A 21,294-nucleotide genomic window follows, 5' to 3' on the forward strand; every position below is an offset into this window, starting at 1 on the left:
TTTTGTTTGTTCTTCTTTCTTTAGTTGATTTAAGCATAAGTTTAGGTTGTTTGTTTGAGATTTTTCTTGTTTCCTGAGGTAAGCCTGTATCACTATAAACTTCCATCTTAGAACTGCTTTTGCTGCAAACTGTAGGTTTTGAATCATCATGTTTTCATTTTCATTTGTCTCTAGGTATTTACCTTTTCTTATTGATCTTCACTCCCTCTTGCTTCTGGCTTGATTCATTGTCCTTTTTCCTGAAGGACTGTTATTAAATGTGCTGGTGATGAATTCTCCAATTTTTTGATTGTCTATAAGTATCTTTCTTTAGCCTTTTTTTTAAAGAATATTTTTACTGGCTGTAGAATTCTTGACAAATATTTTCTCCCAGTGCTTTGAGGATCACATGACTTTGTCCTTCAGCTTCCACTGAGAGGTTAGCTCTAAGTTTTAGTATTGCTAATTAGAAGGACTATATCATTTTATTCTAGCTGCTTTTGTTATTTTGGTCTTGGTCAGCTATTTCATTATATATTTTGTTGTGGAATTCTTTGTATTTATCCTGTTTGGAGTTTAGAGTTCTTCTTAAATCAGTAGCTTGATGGAAGCTTGTGTCAGATTGGGATAATCTTTAAATATTGCATCTGCCTAATTCTCTCCTCCCTCTCCTTCTGTGCATTAGATGTTTCCACCATTCGCTACATGTCTTTTATGCTCTTCTCTATATCTTCTGTCATGTTTTTCTCACTACTTAAGTCTGGATATTTTCTTCCAACCCATCTTCATCAAATCTCTCTTCTGTTATATCTAATAGCTCTTATACATATCCATTAAATTATTAATTTGGGTTATTTTTGTTTTCTGTTCTAAAACTCAAAAGTGGTTTTTTTTTTATAGATTTCAAGTCTCCTGAAAATGTCCATTTAGTCATCAAATTTCTTAAACATATTAGTTATATGCGAGTCCATGTCAATATCTGGATCTCCTATGGATCTATTGCTTTCTAATTTTCCTATTATTTTCCAATCATGTGGTATTGCCTCCTGGCATCCCTGATTCTTTTTTTAAACTGAATTCTGAGCATTTTGTTTAACAAATTATAGAAATAATTTTACCCTATGTGATATTTTCTTTCTTCAGAGAAGATATAGCAATGAAGGTAGATGAAAGATAACCTTAATCCAATCAGATTTATGCTGCTTTGAAACTGACCATCAGCCTTTAATGATAGCTGGTCTATTTCCAGTTTATACTTACTCTCTTAGCATGTAGCTCTTCTGAGGTCCTAACTAAAAATCTGAAGTGCTTACCAGATCCTCTCTTCTTTGGTGGTGTTAAGCACCAATTTTTGTCCTCTCAGACTTATAGGACAATTAGCATTTCTGCTCAGATGCCACTTACTGTTCTGATTTTTAACTACTCTGCTTCTGATTTTGTGTTAAAAATCAATGGACAACTTAAGGCAGAAAGCAGTATCAAATGTCATCATAACTTCTCTTCAGTTATATTGATCCCTCAAATTTCAGCTGTTTTGGTACATCTCTGGTACTATCAAAATTCAAAAAAGTATATACTTATACATTTACATTTGCTTAATTTTTAAAGTTGTTTTGGGGAGGGAATTTGGTCTTCAATACACTAGTCTGCCATTACCAAATACGACATCAAATTTAATTGCTTTCACTTTAATTTGGCATCCTTGCCATAATCAGAATGCATATCAGGTGCTAAAATCAGATTCCACTATCCAAATGATTTAGAATTAAAATAGTTTTATATTGTTTTGATGTGAAAACAATTAAAAGTTGTTCTAAGGAAATACAGAAATATCCACTAGACCAGAGAAAAAATACCTGATCTAGGAGCTGCTGATAGGAATACTCCCGTTGAAATGGCGATTAAACAACCTAATTAGAGTCTCCTAATTTATGGACACTAAAGATAAAAGTCATAGGCTCAATGTTAGAGAAACAATATCCATGAGGAAAGTGGATTAGGGCTGCCTCTAATCTGAATGTACTCCAATTCCAATCCAACAACCTCTCTCTTTTTCTTAAACTAATCTGACATTCTCCTTGTCCCTTAATGACCATAATGTGATATCAATCATATTATCAATAAAAAAGCAAGTTAGGTGTCCTCCTTTCTCATCCTTAAAATGTCCATTTCTTACTCATATCTTTTAACATACACTAATAATTCCGTAATAACAGGAAAAGAATAATAGTTTGAGTGGTCAGTCTTGTTTAGTATCTAATTGTAATAAAAAAGCCTCTGATAATTCACTGTTAGTATGATGTTAGATGTCAGCATATAGCCCATGTTTTTATCAAGTTATAGTGATCCATTTTAGTTGTAAAGAGATATTATCAAAATAGATATTGAACTTTGTGGATTTTCAAAATTTATCAAGATTATTATATATTTCTTCTTGTTGGACCAATTATAAAATTTTCTAATATTAAAAGATCATTACATTCCATGAAAAAACCTATTAATTGATACACCATTTCATAAACCATTAAATTAACATGTATTTGAGAAGTGTTAACATATATTTATAATTAAAAGTGATTGATATTTAGGTTTCAGTATCTAGATTTTCGTAACTTAGTTATTTTTCTCAATTTAATTTTTTATATTGGAGTATAGTTGATTTACAATGTTGTATTAGTTTCAGGTATACAGCAAAGTGATACAATTATACATATACATATATCCACTCTTTTTCAGATTCTTTTCCTATGTAGGTTATCACAGAATATTGAGTAGAGGTCCCTGTGCTATACAGTAGGTCCTTGTTGATTATTTTATATATCGTAGTGTGTATATGTTAATCCCAAACTCCTAATTTATCCCTCCTACTGACCTTTCCCCTTTGGTAACCATAAATTTGTTTTTGAAGTCTGGTGAGTCTGTGTCTGTTTTGTAAATAAGTTCATTTGTGTCATTGTTTTAGACTCCACATGTGATATCATATGATATTTGTCTTTCTGTGTCTGACTTACTTCACTTAGTATGATAATCTCTAGGTCTATGCATATTGCTACAAATGGCATTATTTCATTCTTTTTTATAGCTGAGTAATATTCCATTGTATATAGGTACCACATGTTCTTTATCCATTCCTCTGTCAATGGGCATTTAGGTTTCTGCATGTCTTGGCTGTTGTAAATAGTGCATGTATCTTTTTGAATTACATTTTTTTCCAGATATATGCCAAGAAGTGGGATTGCTGGTTCATATGATAGTTCTATTTTTAGTTTTTTAAGGACCCTCCATACTGTTCTCCTTAGTGGCTGTACCAATTTACATTCCCACCAACAGTGTAGGAGGGTTCTTTCTCCACACCCTCTCCAGCATTTATTGTTTGTAGAATTTTTTGATGATGACCATTCTGACCAGTGTGAGGTGATACCTCATTGCAGTTTTGATTTGCATTTCTCTAATTAATTAGTGACACTGAGCATCTTTTCATGTGCCTTTTGGCCATATGTATGTCTTCTTTGGAGAAATGTTTGTTTAGACCTTCTGCCCATTTTTTGAATGGGTCATTTGTTTTTTTGATATTAAGCTCATGAGCTGCTTGTATATTTTGGAGATTAATCCCTCATCAGTCACTTCAATTGCAAGTATTTTCTCCCATTCCATGGATTGTCTTTTTGTTTGGTTTATGGTTTCCTTTGCTGTGCAAAAGCGTTTGAGTTTAATTAGGTCCCATTTGTTTATTTTTGTTTTTATTTCCATTACTCTAGGAGACAGACTGGAAAAGATATTGCTGCAATTTATGTCAAAAGTGTTCTTTCTTTGTTTTTCTCTAGGAGTTTTATAGTATCCAGTCTTACATTTAGGTCTTTAATTCCTTTTGAGTTTATTTTTGTGTACAGTGTTAGAGAATGTTCTAATTTCATTCTTTTACAGGTAGCTGTCCAGTTTTCCCAGCACCACTTATTAAAGGATTGTCTTTTCTCCATTGTATATTCTTGCCTCTTTTGTCATAGATTAATTAATGGGTTTATTTCTGGGCTTTCTATCCTGTTCCATTGATCTATATTTCTGTTTTTGTGCCAGTACCATACTGTTTTGATTAGTGTAGATTTGTATTATACTCTGAAGTCAGGAAGCCTGATTCCTCCAGCTCCACTTTGTTTCTCAGGATTGCTTTGAATATACAGAATCTTTTGTGTTTCCATACAAATTAAAAAATTTTTTTGTTCCAGTTCTGTGAAAAATGCCATTGGCAATGTGATAGGGATTGCACTGAATCTGTAGATTGCCTTGGGTAGTATAGTCATTTTGATATTTATTCTTCCAATTCAAGAACATAATATATCTTTCCATCTGTTTTTGTCATCTTTGATTTCTTTCATTAGCATCTTATAGTTTATAGAGTACAGGTCTTTTGTTTCCTTAGATAGGTTTATTCCTAGGTATTTTATTCTTTTTGATATGATGGTAAATGGGACTGTTTCCTTAATTGCTCTTTCTGATCTTTTGTTGTTAGTGTATGGACATGCAACAGATTTCTGTGTATTAATTTTGTATCCTGCAACTTTACCGAATTCATTGATGAGGTCTAATAGTTTTCTGGTAGCATCTTTAGGATTTTCTATGTATAGTATCATGTCATCTGCAAACAGTGACAGTTTTTTCACCTAGAATTTTATTAGTTTTAGATTTTACATTTAGGTCTGTGAGTTGATTTTGCATAAGGTGTAGGGTATTGGTCAAGGTCTTTCTTATCTATGTATACATACAAATGTATGTGTGTGTGTATATATATATATATATATATATACACACACACACACACATACACACATATATAATACATATATTATTTGCTTCTAAATGTCCAAATGTTCTAGCACATTTCTTAAAAAATACTGTAATTTCTCTGTTGAACTGTTTTGTAGCTTTATCAAAAATCCACTGACCATAAATAAAATGGTTTATTTCTGGACTCTCAATTCTGTTTCATTGATCTATATTCCTATCCTTTTGACATTATCATACTGTCTATAAGTCTTGAAATTAGGTAGTATGAGATCTTCAACTCTGTTCTTTTTCTAATTTTTCTGTTTGTGTATTTTTAAGCTATTCTGGTTCCCTTGACTTTTCATATAAAATTTTTGTTTGTTTGTTCTTGTGGTACGCGGGCCTCTCACTGTTGTGGCCTCTCCCGTTGCGGAGCACAGGCTCCGGACGTGCAGGCTCAGTGGCCATGGCTCACGGGCCCAGCCACTCCGCGGCTTGTGGGATCTTCCCAGACCGGGGCACAAACCTGTGTCCCCTGCATTGGCAGGCAGACTCTCAACCACTGTGCCATCAGGGAAGCCCAAGAATTGACTTCTTAACAATGCTGAATCTTCCAATTCATGAATAGTGTATGTCTCTGCATTTTTTAAGATCTTTGGTTTTTCTCATCAATCTTTTGTAGTTTTTAGCATATACATTCTGCACAAGTTTTGTAGGTTAATACCTAAGTACTTCACTTATTTTTGGTACTATCGTAGATGGTATTTTTAAAATTTTGAATTAATTGGGATTCCTTTTATTTCTTTTTCCTCTCTGATTGCCATGGCTAGGACTTCCAAAACTATGTTGAATAAAAGTTGTGGGAGTGGACATCCTTGTCTTTTTCCTGATCTTAGAGGAAATGCTTTCAGCCTTTGACTGTTGAGTATGATGTTAGCTGTAGGTTTGTCATATATGATCTTTATTATATTGAGGTTTGTTCCCTCTCCAGTTTCTGGAGAGTTTTTATCATAAATGGGTGTTGAATTTTGTCAAAAGCTGTTTCTGCATCTGTTTAGATGACTGTATGGTTTTTATTCTTCAGTTTGTTAATGTGTATCACACTGATTGATTTGTGGATATTGAAGAATCCTTGCATCCTTGGGATAAATCCCTCTTGACCATGGTGTATGATCCTTTTAATGTATCATTAGGTTTGGTTTGCTAGTATTTTGTTGAGGATTTGTGTGTCTATGTTCCTCAGTGGTATTGGCCAGTAATCTTAGTTTCTTGTGGTATCTTTGTCTGGTTTTGGTATCAGGGTGATGGTGACCTTGTACAATGAGCTTGGGAGTATTCCTTCCTCTGCAATTTTTTGGAATAGTTTCAAAAGGATAGGTTTAACTCTTCTCGAAATGTTTGATAGAATTTGCCTATGAAGTCATCTGGTTCTGGACTTTAGTTTGGTGGGAGTTTTTAAATCACAGTTTTAATTTCAGCATTTACTTGTGATTGGTCTGTTCATATTTTCTATTGATTCCTGCTCAGTGTTAGGAGATTGTACATTTCTAAGAATTTGTCCATTTCTTCTAGGTTGTTCATTTTATTGGCATATAGTTGCTTGTAGTAGTCTCTTATGATCCTTTGTATTTCTGTGATGTCAGCTGTAACTTCTCCTTTTTCGTTTCTAATTTTATTGATCTGATCCCTCTCCCTCTTTTTCCTGATGAGTCTGCCTAAACGTTTATCAATCTTTTTATCTTTTCAAAGAACCAGCTTTTAGTTTGATTGATCTTTCTATTGTTTTCTTCTCTATTTCATATATTTCTCTTCTGACTTTATTCTACTAATTTCGGGTTTTGCTTTCACTAGCTGTTTTAGGTGTAAGCTTAGGTTGTTTATTTGAGATTTTTCTTGTTTCCTGAGGCAAGATTGTACCACTAAAAACTTCCCCCTTAGTACTGCTTTTGGTGCATCCATAGGTTTTGGATTGTCGTGTTTTCATTCTCATTTGTCTCTAGGTATTTTTTATTTCCTCTTTGATTTCTTCAGTGATCCATTGATTCTTTAGTAACATATAGTGTAGCCTCTACGTGTTTGTGTTTTTTACAGTTTTTTTTTTCTTGTAGTTGACTTCTAATCTCATAGCATTGTGGTCAGAAAAGATTCTTGATATGATTTCAGTTTTCTTACATTTACCAAGGTTTGCTTTGTGTCCCAGCATGTGATCTATCCTGGAGAATGTTCCATGTGCACTTGAGAAGAATGTGTATTCTCCTGCTTTCGGATGGAGTGTTCTATAGATATCAATTAAGTCCATCTGGTCTATTGTATCATTTAGGGCCTGAGTTTCCTTATTGATTTTTTTCAGGAGTCTGTCCTTTGATGTAAGTGGGGTGTTAAAGTTCCCCGCTATTATTGTGTTACTGTCAAGTTCTCCTTTCATAGCTGTAAGCATTTGATTTACATATGAGTTACTCCTATGTTGGCTGCATATATATTTACAAGTATTGTATCTTCTACTTGTATTGATCCCTTGACCATTATGTACTGTCCTATTTGTCTCTTGTAACAGTCTTTATTTTAAAGTCTATTTTGTCTGATATGACTATTGCTACTCCAGCTTTATTTTGATTTTCATTTGCATGGAATATCTTTTTCCATACCCTCACTTTCAGTCTTTGTGTGTCCCTAGATCTGAAGTGGGTCTCTTGTAGACAGCATATATACAGGTCTTGTTTTTGTATCCATTTAGCCAGTCTATGTCTTTTGGTTGGAGCAGTTAATCCATTTGCGTTTAAGGTAATTATTGATATGTATGTTCTTATGGTCATTTTGTTGATTGTTTTGAAGTTGTTTTTGTAGGTCTTTTTTTTCCCCTTCCACTTTTCTTCTCTTGTGATTTGATGACTATCTTTAGTGTTGTGTTTGGATTGCTTTTTATTTTTTGTGTACGTATCTATTGTAGATTTTTGCTTTGTGGTTACCATGAAGTTTTGATATAGCAGTCTATATATAAACAATATTGTTTTAAGTTCCTGGTTTCTTAATTCCATATGTATTTCCAATATCCTGCATTTGTACTCTCCTTATCTCATGATTGTTAGTTTTGATGCCATATTTGTTTGCAGATGATATCCTACCTTTCCTGTATTTTCACTTTTACCAGTGAGCTTTTCCAAATTCATAATTTTCTTGTTTCTAGTTCTGTGCTTTTCTTTTCCACCTAGAGAAGTTCCTTTAGCATTTGTTGTAAAGCTGGTTTGGTGGTGCTGAATTCCCTTAGCTATCCTCTTCTGTAAAGCTTTTAATTTCTCCATCAAATCTGAATGACAGCCTTGCTGGATAGAGTATTCTTGGTTGTAGGTCTCTCCCTTTCATCACTTTAAATATACCATGCCACTCCCTTCTGGCTGCAGAGTTTCTGCTGAAAAATCAGCTGATAACCATATGGGGGTTCCCTTGTATGTTATTTTTTGCTTTTCTCTTGTTGCTTTTAACATTTTCTCTTTGTCTTTAATTTTTGATTAATAAATGTCTCGGCAAGTTCCTCCTTGACTTTTTCCTGTATGGGGCTCTCTGCACTTCCTGGACTTGAGTGAGTGTTTCCTTTCTCATGTTAGGGAAGTTTTCAGTTATTATCTCTTCAAATATTTTCTAAGGCCCTTTCTCTGTCTCTTCTCCTTCTTGGACCCCTATAATGTGAATGTTAGTGCATTCAGTGTTATTCCAGAGGTCTCTTAGACTGGCCTAATTTCTTTTCAGTCTTTTTTCTTTATTCTGTTCTACAGCAGTGGTTTCCACCATTCTATCTTCCAGCTCACTTATTCATTCTTAGGCCTCATTCATTCTGCCGTTGTTTCCTTCTAGTGTATTTTTCATTCCAGTTATTGTATTGTTCAACTCTTGGTTTGTTCTTTAAATCTTGTAGCTCTTTGTTAAACATTTCTTGTGGGAAATTCCCTGGCAGACCAGTGGTTAGGACTCCATGTTTTCACTGCTGAGGGCCTGGATTCAATCCTTGGTCAGGGAACAAAGATCCCAGAAGCTGTGCAGTGTGACCAAAAAAACATTTCTTGTATCTTCTGGTCTGTGCTTCTGTTCTTTTTCCAATATCTTGGATCATCTTCACTATCATTATTCTGAATTCATTTTCAGGCAGATTTCCTATCTCAACTTCACTTATTAGCTCTTCTGGGTTTTTATCTTGTTCCTTCATGTAGAAAATATTTCTCTGCCATCTCGTTTTGTTTAACTCTCTGTTTGTAGGCTCCATTCTGCAGGCTGCAGGATTGTAGTTCTTCTTGCTTCTGGTGCCTGCCTCCTGGTGGGTGAGGTTGGTCCAGGGGCTTGTTCAGGTTTCCTGGTGGGAGGGACTGGTGTCTGCCCACTGGCAGGTGGGGCTGGTTCATGTCCCTCTGGTAGGCAGGGCCATGTCAGGTTGCATGTCTAGAGGTAGCTGTGGGATCAGGAAAACTTCACGCAGGCTGTAAAGGGTGTGGCACTGTTCACACTCTGTTGGTTGTTTCACCTGGGGCACCCCAGCATTGGAGCCTGCAAGCTGTTGGGTGGGGTCAGGTCTCAGTGCCAAAATGGCAACCTGTGGGAGATCTCATACTGAGTAATATTCCCTGGGGCCTCCACCACCAGTGTCCTTGCCCCCACTGTGGGCCATAGCCAACCTTCACCTCCCCAGTAGCACCTCCAAGACCCGTAGGTAGGTCTGGCTCAGGCTCCTATGGAGTCACTGCTTTGCCCTGGGTTCCAGTGCATGTGAAACATTGTGTGCACCCTCCAAGAGTGGAGTTCTGTTTCCCCCAGTTCTGTGGAGCTCCTGCACTCAAGTCCCACTGGCCTTCAAAGCTGAATGCTCTGGGCTCCTCCCCTGATGCCAGACCCCAAGGCTGGGAAGCCTGATGGGGGCTCAGAACTTTCACTTCTGTGGGAGAACCTCTGCCATATAATTATTTTCCAGTTTGTGGGTCACCCATCCAGCAGGTATGGGATTTGATTATATTATAAAAAGCACCCCTCCTACCATCTCATTATGGCTTCTTTTTTGTCTTTAGTTGTAGAATATCTTTTTGGAGGTTCCAGTCTTTTTTTGTCAGTGGTTGTTCAGCAGTTAGTTATAATTTTGGTGTTTTGTGAGAGGAGGTGAGCTCAAGTCCTTCTACTCCATCATCATGTCCTTGTTCTATTTATCATACACTCAAATCGTTTGCAATGGTGTTGACTTTCACTTCATTTCTTCTGTCAAAGACTGAAAAAATATGTATAAGTTTGACACCAACATTGTGCCTCTGGATGTATTTCATGGTATTACCATGTTTTTGCTTCATTTATTTTGAAACTGAATTTTGTAGCCTTAAAAGATCATGAAAGTTTTGTCTTCACTGTGGGCTATACCTCTTATCATTATATTATAATGATATTATAAAATGGAACTCTTTTATAGTTTAATGTTTTTTCTTTGAATTTCACTTTCTGTGATGTTAATATTTCCACCTTGTTCTTTCTTTTTTAGAAGTCACCATGTATATCTTTGCCCATCATGGCAGCTTTAATGTTTCTGTATCATTTTGTTATATGCTTAAAGCACCATATCATTAGATTTTTGTTTCTTAAATCTGTGCCTTTTAATGAGGTTACTTAAAACTTTGTATTTAATACCACTGTGATTTTTACATACAGTTATAAATTATGGGTTTAATTTATTCAACTGTCTTATTTGATCATTTTTGTTGTAAACTTCCTTTCTCTTTTATTTTTGCCATAAAAATAGACAAAAGAGCTAAAGTTCATCAAGCTATCAGCCAGCAGTGTTCTGTATACTATTAAAAAAAAGTCTTTATTCATTATAACATCCTTGTAAGGTAGAAGTTCCATTTTTAAAAACGAAGATACTGAGTGTGTCTGAGACCATTAACTTGCCTAAGTCACTTAGCCAGTAAGTGATGGAGTCAGGATTGATGTCCAATACTTCTTCAGTACAAAATGAAAATTCATGACCAATCTCTTTCCCTTTCTCTCTCCCCCCCCCCTCAGCTTCATTGTTTTATCATCTCTAGTGAATTGGAACACATAGCTTGTGACCTTCTGATTATAAAATGGTCTACTGAGCATATGATGCAGTATTTCTTTTAAGAAACAAACCATGGAAAAATATTAAAGAGGGTTTTTAAGTGAATTTACCTATTGTCAAATCAAAAGGGTGATTACTTAGAAGACCAGATATTAAGCAGTTACTGAGAAACTGAAAGCAGTTCTGATGGTACTAAAGAGAGAAATAGTAACTTGAAAGTATGCAGGGGTGAACAGAAAAGTACCAACACAAAAAAGTACGAGAAAAATCAGAAAGTTTCCTGATTAGACAAGTAGAAGCCAGGAAGAGGGGAAAGTAAAAGGGTACCAATAGGGACTTTGGTTGGAGTAATGCATGAGCAAATACACGTGGCATCAAACAGGCAACTGCAACTGGGTGACATGTTTCATTGTAGGACCAGAGCTCGGGAAGAAGAGAGTGCCTCCCTTTGGCTGATGATGTCAGGGAAGAACAATAAGTACTGGAGGCCAGAATAATATTACCTGGTGTACCCTATCTGGCAGCATATGCCCACATAAAATCAAATTTCTCCATAAAGTATGGAGCTCAAGCCCTAGAAGCTGCTGCTACTTCTCCACAAAGCTATGTAGTTGGGAACCTCAACTGCAAAGTTCATAAGCAAAAGAGCAAAAAAAAAAAAGTATATATAATACACAGACAAATTCTACCCACCACCAGTCCCTCCCATCAGGAAACTTGCACAAGCCTCTGAGATGGCCTCATCCACCAGAGGGCAGACAGCAGAATGAATAAGAACTACAGTCCTGCAGCCTGTGGAACAAAAACCACATTCACAGAAAGATAGACAAGATGAAAAGGCAGAGGGCTAGGTACCAGATGAAGGAACAAGATAAAACTGAAGAAACACAACTAAATGGAGATAGGCAACCTTCCAGAAAAAGAATTCAGAATAATGATAGTGAAGATGATCCGGAACCTCGGAAAAAGAATGGAGGCAAAGATTGAGAAGATGCAAGAAATGTTTAAAAAACACCTAGAAGAATTAAAGAACAAACGAACAGAGATGAACAATACAATAACTGAAATGAAAACTATACTAGAAGGAATCAATAGCAGAATAACTAAGGCAGAAGAACGGATAAGTGACCTGGAAGACAGAATGGTGGAATTCACTGCTGTGGAACAGAGTAAAGAAAAAAGAATGAAAAGAAATGAAAACAGCCTAAGACAGCCTCAGGGACAACATTAAACACAACAACATTCTCATTATAGGGGTTCCAGAAGGAGAAGAGAGAGAGAAAGGACCAGAGAAAATGTTTGAAGAGATTATAGTCAAAAACTTCTCTAACATGGGAAAGGAAATAGCCACCCAAATCCAGGAAGTGCAGCAAGTCCCATAGAGGATAAACCCAAGGAGAAACACGCCAAGACACGTAGTAATCAAATTGGCAAAAATTAAAGACAAAGAAAAATTATTGAAAGCAGCAAGGGAAAAATGACAAATAACATACAAGGGAACTCCCATTAAGGTTAACAGCTGAGTTCTCAGCAGAAACTCTACAAGCCAGAAGGCAGTGGCATGATATACTTACAGTGATGAAAGGGAAGAACCTACAATGAAGATACTCTACCCGGCAAGGATCTCATTCATATTCGATGGAGAAATCAAAAGCTTTACAGACAAGCAAAAGCTAAGAGAATTCAGTACCACTAAACCAGCTCTACAACAAATGCTAAAGGAACTTCTCTAAGTGGGAAACACAAGGGAAGAAAAGGACCTACAAAAACAAACCCAAAATGATTAAGAAAATGGTCGTAGGAACATACATATCGATAATTACCTTAAATGTAAATGGATTAAATGCTGCGACCAGAAGACACAGGCTTGCTGAATGGATGCAAAAACAAGACCCATATATATGCTGTCTACAAGAGACCCACTTCAGACTTAGGGACACACACAGACTGAAAGTGAGGGTATGGAAAAATATATTCCATGCAAATGGAAATCAAAAGAAAGCTGGAGTATCAATGCTCATAACAGATAAAATAGACTTTAAAGAATGTTACAAGAGATAAGGAAGGACACTACATAATGATCAAGGGATCAATTTAAGAAGAAGGTATAACAATTATAAATATATATGCACCCAACATAGGAGCACCTCAATACATTAGGCAACTGCTAACAGCTATAAAAGAGGAAATCGACAGTAACACAAAAATAGTGGGGGACTTTAACACCTCATTTACACCAATGGACAGATCATCCAAAATGAAAATAAATAAGAAAACAGAAGCTTTAAATGACACAATAGATCAGATAGATTTAATTGATATTTATAGGACATTCCATCCAAAAACAGCAGATTACACTTTCTTCTCAAGTGCGCACGGACCATTCTCCAGGATAGATCACATCTTGGGTCACAAATCAAGCCTCGGTAAATTTAAGAAAATTGAAATCATATCAAGCATCTTTTCTGACCACAACGCGATGAGATTAGAAATGAATTACAGGGGAAAAAACGTAAAAAACAAACACATGGAGGCTAAACAATACGTTACTAAATAACCAGGAGACCACTGAAGAAATCAAAGAGGAAATAAAAAAATACCTAGAGACAAATGACAACGAAAACATGATGATCTGAAACCTATGGGATGCAGCAAGAGCAGTTCTAAGAGGGAAGTTTATAGCTATAAAAGCTACCTCAAGAAACAAGAAAAATCTCAAATAAACAATCTAACGTTACACCTAAAGGAACTAGAGAGAGAAGAACAAACAAAACCCAAAGTTAGCAGAAGGAAAGAAATCAGAAAGATCAGAGCAGGAAGAAATGAAATAGAAACAAAGAAAACAATAGCAAAGATCAATAAAACTAAAAGCTGGTTCTTTGAGAAGATAAACAAAATTGATAAACCATTAGCCAGACTCATCAAGAAAAAGAGGGAGAGGACTCAAATCAATAAAATTAGAAATGAAAAAGGAGAAGTTACAACAGGCACCACAGATATACAAAGCATCCTAAGAGACTACTACAAGCAACTCTATGCCAATAAAATGGACAACCTGGAAGAAATGGAAAAATTTTTAGAAGGTATATCCTGCCAAGACTGAACCAGGAAGAAACAGAAAATATGAACAGACCAATCACAAGTAATGAAATTGAAACTGTGACTAAAAACCTTCCAACAAACAGAATTCCAGGACCAGATGGCTTCACAGGTGAATTCTATCAAACATTTAGAGATGAGCTAACACCTATCCTTCTCAAACTGTTCCAAAAAATTGTGGAGGGAGGAACACTCCCAAACTCATTTTATGAGGCCACCATCACCCTGATACCAAAACCAGAGAAAGATACTACAAAAAAAGAAAATTACAGACCAGTATCACTGATGAATATAGATGCAAAAATCCTCAACAAAACACTAGCAAACAGAATCCAACAACACATTAAAAGGATCATAAACCATGATGAAGTGGGATTTATCCCAGAGATGCAACTTTTCTTCAATATACTCAAATCAATCAATGTGATACACCATATTTACAAATTGAAGAAGAAAAACCATATGATCATCTCAATAGATGCAGAAAAACTTTTGACAAAATTCAACATCCATTCATGATAAAAACTCTCCAGAAAGTGAGCATAGAGGGAACCTACGTCAACATAATAAAGGCCATATATGACAAACCCACAGCAAACGTCATTCTCAATGGTGAAAAACTGAAAGCATTTCCTCTAAGATCAGGAACAAGACAAGGATGTCCACTCTCACCACTATTATTCAACATAGTTTTGGAAGTCCTAGCCACGGCAATCAGAGAAGAAAAAGAAATAAAAGGAATACAAATTGGAAAAGAAGAAGTAAAACTGTCACTGTTTGCAGATGACATGATACTATACATAGAGAATCCTAAAGATGCCACCAGAAAACTACTAGAGCTAATCAATGTATTTGGTAAAGTTGCAGGATACAAAATTAATGCACAGAAATCTCTTGCATTCCTATACACTAATGATGAAAAATCTAAAAGAGAAATTAAGGAAACACTCCCATTTACCATTGCAATGAAAAGAATAAAATACCTAGGAATAAACCTACCTAGGGAGACAAAAGACCTGTATGCAGAAAACTATAAGACACTGATGAAATAAATTAAAGATGATACCAACAGATGGAGAGGTATACCATGTTCTTGGATTGGAAGAATCAATATGGTGAAAATGGTTATACTACTCAAAGCAATCTACAGACTCAATGCAATCCCTGTCAACTTACCAATGGCATATTTTATGGAACTAGAACAAAAAATCTTAAAATTTGTATGGAGACACAAAAGACCCCGAATAGACAAAGCAGTCTTGAGGGAAAATAACAGAGCTGGAGGCATCAGACTCCCTGACTTCAGACTATACTACAAAGCTACACTAATGAAGGCAATATGGTTCTGGCACAAAAACAGAAACATAGATCAATGGAACAAGATAGAAAGCCCAGAGATAAACCCACGCACCTATGGTCAACTAATCTACAACAAAGGAGGCAAGGATATACAATGGAGAAAAGACAGCCTCTTCAATAAGTGGTGCTGGGAAAACTGGACAGCTACATGTAAAAGAATGAAATTAGAACACTCCCTAACACCACACACTTAAAATAAACTCAAAACGCATTAGAGACCTAAATGTTAAGACTGGACACTATAAAACTCTTAGAGGAAAACATAGGAAGAACACTCTTTGACATAAATCACAGCAAGATCTTTTTTGATCCACCTCCTAGAGTAATGAAAATAAAAACAAAAATAAACAAATGGGACCTAATGAAACTTCAGAGCTTTTGCACAGCAAAGGAAACGATAAACAAGACAAAAAGACAACACTCAGAATGGGAGAAAATATTTGCAAACAAATCAAGGGACAAAGGATTAATCTCCAAAATATATAAATAGCTCATGCAGCTCAATATTTAAAAAACAAACAACCCAACCCAAAAATGGGCAGAAGACCTAAATAGACAATTCTCCAAAGAAGACATACAGATGGCCAAGAAGCACATGAAAAGCTGCTCAACATCACTAATTATTAGAGAAATGCAAATCAAAACTATAATGAGGTACCATCTCACACCAGTTAGAATGGGCATCATCAGAAAATCTACAAACAACAAATGCTGGAGAGGGTGTGGAGAAAAGGGAACCCTCTTGCACTGTTGGTGGGAATGTAAATTGATACAGCCACTGTGGAGAACAGTATGGAGGTTCCTTAAAAAACTGAAAATAAAATTACCATATGATCCAGCCATCCCACTACTGGGCATATACCCAGAGAAAACCATTATTCAAAAAGACACATGAACCCCAGTGTTCATTGCAGCACTCTTTGGAATAGCCAAGTCATGGGAGCAACCTAAATGCCCATTGACAGACGAATGGGTAAAGAAGACGTGGTACATATATACAATGGAACATTACTCAGCCATAAAAAGGAATAAGACTGGGTCATTTGTTGAGACATGGATGGATCTAGAGACTGTCATACAGAGTGAAGTAAGTCAGAAAGAGAAAAACAAATATCATATTAACACATATATGTGGAACCTAGAAAAATGGTACAGGGCAGGGAAGAAATTGAGACACAGATTTCAGGGCAGAAATTGAGACACAGATGTAGAGAACAAACGTATGGACACCAAGGGGGGAAAGCTGCGTGGGGGTGGGGGTGTGATGAATTGGGTGATTAGGATTGACATATATACACTGACGTGTATAAAATTGATGACTAATAAGAACCTGATGTATAAAAAATATAGACAAAAAAGCCTAGGGCCTATGTGAAGAAAATAAAAAATTATACTGTAAGCAAAAAGAAAAGGCTGAAACAAAGAAAAGGTAGAACAAATTGTAAAGCTTACTGCCAAAGTAATATTGACATATTGGTGAAAAAACAACTCCAGCTGAAATCTCAACGGAATTTTTCAAACTATAAATCCAATTACGAAGTGAAATTATAAGAATAAATGAAAAAATAACATAAAAGTATAAACATTAGAAACCAGCATCGTTATATATTAAAGTATATACCGTATCTACAGTCATTAGAGAGTGTGGCACTACTGTAAAAACAGACACATCAAAGAATAGAACAGGAAACCTAGAAATAAAAGCCAGTGAATATAGAAATTTAAGACAGGTTTATAAGCTCTCATCTCCAATTCCAAAATCTCCAAAAATCTCTAAAAGCCAAACTTTTTTTTCCAGAACTAGTTTGGAGGAAACACTGGAAGTTAATTGATATGAGGCTATTTGTAGACTCTTAAAATCCCATGTAGAAGGGGTACTCAGAAGTTTCATTATAGAAATAGTAATATGTTTGACTACAGGGTGCAGCAGAGGTGTTATATAATATGTGGTATATTCCATATAAATTTTTTCTGAAGGATTGGGGTAACATCAGAAATATACTAAAATCTAGATGGGTGAGTAAAATTTTCACTAATGTGGACTTTATGTCTCAGACGAAAAGTTATCTAAGTCTTAGTGTTTTTACATGTAGAAAACTTTAAAGGCAATATATTTTATTACCCAAGGAAGGGTGCCAAATTCTATTATATTTTTAAGGCTTCTTATGGAAGAAAGAAGGTTATTAATTGTTTCTGCTCTATTTTAAATGGATAAATGTGAGTAGTTCTGCATATAAACTGAGTGGATATGCTTGATGGAAAGGGAGAGACAAGGGAAGTGAAAGAGCATGGTTGATTCAGAGAGATGCTCAAAGAGAAGGGTTAAGATGGAATACAGAGCAGAGAGAAGCACTCACCAGAGGTGAAGGAGAAGGGCCTCCTTCCCGCGCTGGAGGGGAGAAAAGAAGAATAACTCCATGTGTGGGGATTAGGGAGTTAGAGATCGCCCATAACAGGAACAGGAACATGTCCTCTGCCAATTATCAGCTGAGAGTTAGGAGTGTGAGGTTAAAGGAGCAGGGAGCTTCAAGAGAGTAATGAAATGACTGAACTTGTCACAGTGAGAAAGGAGAGTATATGTACTTGGTTGAAGAGAGAGAGAGAGAGAGAGAGAGAGAGAGAGAGAGAGAGAGAGAGAGAGAGAGAGAGTGTGTGTGTGTGTTTTCAGAATGCTAGGACTATCAGGGAATAAAGACTCTAAGCAGAGTCTCACACACTGGAGTTCACCTGGTCCCCTAATAGTAAAGCCATTTATAGCCAGAAGCATTCTGCAGTCCTGTGTCCTCCACTGGCCACAGCAGGACTAGTAGCTTGTCCCTCTCTGGACTGAGAACCACTTTGGCTCTGGCTACTGCTGCCTCTCCCGTGGGCAGTGAACTGGTCCTGGCTCCCAACAGTTCTTACTCAACATCTGTCTCCAGGGCTCAGCTGGCACAAGATTACCAATGAGTTGATGAAAAAAGAGATATAAGTCACATAAACTGGGCAGGCGCTGTCCTCAGGACTGAGGGAGACAAATGGAGAGGAAAATGATAAGGAAGAGTACCAGATTCTCTTAGCTGAGACCAAAAGACTCAAATCAGCGCAACTGGATACTGGGACACTTTAGCCTTAAAGAGTGGATCTTTTATAGATTAAAAAGTCCTATTCACTGAGTGTGACTCAGATCGTTGTCCCACCAAATGAATAAGTATTTGTTTCTCTCCAGGGATAGGATATCTAAGAAACCATGACAAATCTTAGCATTATTGATGAATTTGTGCTGCTATGATTGTCTAGTGACCCGGATATCCAGACCATGCTCTTTGTTCTCTTCCTGGGGATTTACCTCCTGACCCTGATAGGGAACCTGATGATGATCCTGTTGATCAGGGCTGATTCTCACCTCCACATGCCCAGGTACTTCTTCCTTGGACATTTATCTTTCCTAGACATATGCTACTCTTTAGTCACTGTGCCCAAGATGCTGCAGAATTTCCTATCTCAGAAGAAAACCATTTCGGTGTGGGGCTGCATTACCCAGAGTTTCTTTTTCATGATTTCTGGAATCACTGAGAGCTGCTTGCTCTCTGCTACAGCCTATGACCGCTATGCTGCCATGTGTCACCCTCTGCTCTCCACCGTGGTCATGAATAGACCTCTCTGCACTGCAATCGTTGGTACAGCATGGGTGATGGGGTTTCTGAACTCACTAGTGAATAATCGTTGTGTTCAGAACTTACAGTTCTATGGTCCCAATCTCATCTCCCATTTCAGTTGTGAACTGCCTTCACACTTCCCTCTGTCCTGCAGTGATACCACACCTAACACCATCCTGCTGGCTAGGTTTTTTGCATTTCTAGGACTTGTGACACTTCCCCTGATTCTCTTCTCTTACTAAAAAATTATTCTTGCCATTCTAAGTACCTCTTCCTCTAAAAGCCAAGGTGAAGCCTTCTCCACCTGCTACTCCCATCTCACCGTGGTGCTCTTGTTCTATGGGACGGCTCTATTCAGGTACATCAGCCCCTCTTCAGGACCAGTACTGTAGTGAGTTATCTCTATACGGTATGGTGTGATCACTTCCTTATTAAACCCTCTCATTTACAGCTTCAAGAACTAGGAGGTAAAGGCAGCTCTGCAGAGGATGCTGAGGCAGCAAATATGTGTCTCAGGGTAAGAAACCTCAACATGATGTTTGTTCTATAAGAGAACCAATCTACAAGGGCTGAGAACTTTGTAAGCTTAGAGCTCATGTATAACTTGATTTTTAATTAAATTCAACTGTTTTTATTTCTTATTCAAAGTTAAGTAACTTCCAAAAGATAAGCAATATAGTCAGAGAAGTATTTGGCCCATCCTGGGTTTTAGGGGAAAGGTTCACAGACATTAGCTCCTACCATAGCCTTTGGAAACTAATCCAGAAAGAATGACTTCACTACAGTTGAGGAGGCTGAACCAGAACAAAGACTCTGACAAGAACTAAGATTCTGAGCCCAGGACTTTTACCTGTGGAGTTACACAAAGGAACCCATTAGTAGAAGGGCACAGAACAAGTAAACTACACGCAGACAATGCTCCAGGATAAGACAGTTCAGCACCCTCCATTCACCTGACCTGGTGGCACCATAGGCATCAAATGGCATGTGTGCCTGCAAATAGTCAAAGAATAGTGAACACAAAGAATGAACATATTAAATGTCCATGAACAGGTGACTGGATAAAGAAAACGTGATATATACATACAATGGAGTATTATTCAGCTTTAAAACAAGAAGGCAATTCTACAGTGTGTGACAACATAGATTGAGGCCATTGTGTTAAGTGAGAGAAGCCAGTCGCAGGAGAAATACTGTGTAGCTCTACTTATATGAGATATCTAAAGCAAACTCACAGAAGCAGAAAGCAGAATGGTGGTTGCCAGGGACTAGGGGAAAGGGGGAACTGGGAAGTTGCTACTCATTGGGTATAGAGTTTCAGTCAAGAAGATAAAAATAGTTCTGAAGATCTTCTACACAGCAATATGCATATAGTTAACAATACTGTACAGTTAAAATTTGTTAAGAGGGTAAAATTTATGTTTTGTGTTTTTTACCACAATAAAAATAAATATATATATAAGAAGATTGAACATATTGTTACGCTAAAAATTGATTTTTCATTCTGCTACAGCCTCTTGCCTGAAGGCATACATTATAAAATGCAGCATTTGTATTTGATGTATAAACATTCTGTAAACAAAAAAAAGCAGAAGTAAATTAAAGCAAATTAAAACATCAAGAGAGCATTATTTTTATATTTATCTTAACATAAAGAAATATCAAGAAATACAATGATAAAATGGGCACACAGATATGTGTATACATTGTTGACCATGTTTTATTTTAGCTAAACCTTTCATAAATCAATCTAGTTATATGTATCAATGTTAAGAGTTATAACATGATCATACAGGTTTTAAAACACCACTGTTATTATAAGTGAAGAAGTTCTTACACCTTCCCCTAAATGAAGATGCACACTGTCCCACTAGTCATTGTAGCTACCCTGGCTAAATTCATCACTACACATATTCCACCACAGTATCACGAAATAATCTGTTCCTTAAAGATCAAACTGCGAGTGAGATCAGCAAAATGAAGAAATAGGAATACTCAATCGTTGTTCCCCCATAGAAACAGCGATATAAAAATTATACATGAACCAAAATACCTTTATGAGAATTCCAGATTCCAAATAAGAAGTTTCAGCACCCCAGATAAGCACAAAAACCAAGAACAGCCACGCTGAAATGGGTAAGAAGAGCAATTTCACTTTAACTGCATTAGCCCCTCCCTGCAAACTGCACAGCCCAGGGCCAAGAGAGATCTCCTCAGCCAGTGACTTCTCCCATGGTGGGGAAAAGAGATTATAGTGTGCGCTCAGCCTCCGAGCCTTTCAGTGCACTCACTCCCCAAGGGTCCAGGTCCTGTCTCACCTCACACCAAGTGCTGAAGGAACTAGCATAGTCCAGATGCCTGGGGCAGCTAAGAACAAAGGAAAAGCAGAGGGTG

At 36.7% G+C, this 21,294-nt stretch overlaps 1 long non-coding RNA gene and 1 pseudogene across 1 annotated transcript in view; one reads left to right on the plus strand and one right to left on the minus strand.

Moving 5' to 3' along the window:
• The window catches only part of LOC132528683 (uncharacterized), a 47,917-nt gene extending 26,851 nt beyond the window's left edge, over positions 1-21,066 (minus strand). Inside the window, exon 1 of the long non-coding RNA XR_009543263.1 lies at positions 20,954-21,066. This is a non-coding gene — a long non-coding RNA (uncharacterized LOC132528683). The remainder of the gene's footprint in view (positions 1-20,953) is intronic.
• Positions 18,561-19,292, plus strand: LOC132529682 (olfactory receptor 8S1-like; annotated as a pseudogene).
• Positions 21,067-21,294: the final 228 nt, after the last annotated feature.

The sequence above is a fragment of the Lagenorhynchus albirostris genome, chromosome 11 (genome assembly GCF_949774975.1).
Source record: "Lagenorhynchus albirostris chromosome 11, mLagAlb1.1, whole genome shotgun sequence".
Taxonomy (NCBI): domain Eukaryota; kingdom Metazoa; phylum Chordata; class Mammalia; order Artiodactyla; family Delphinidae; genus Lagenorhynchus; species Lagenorhynchus albirostris.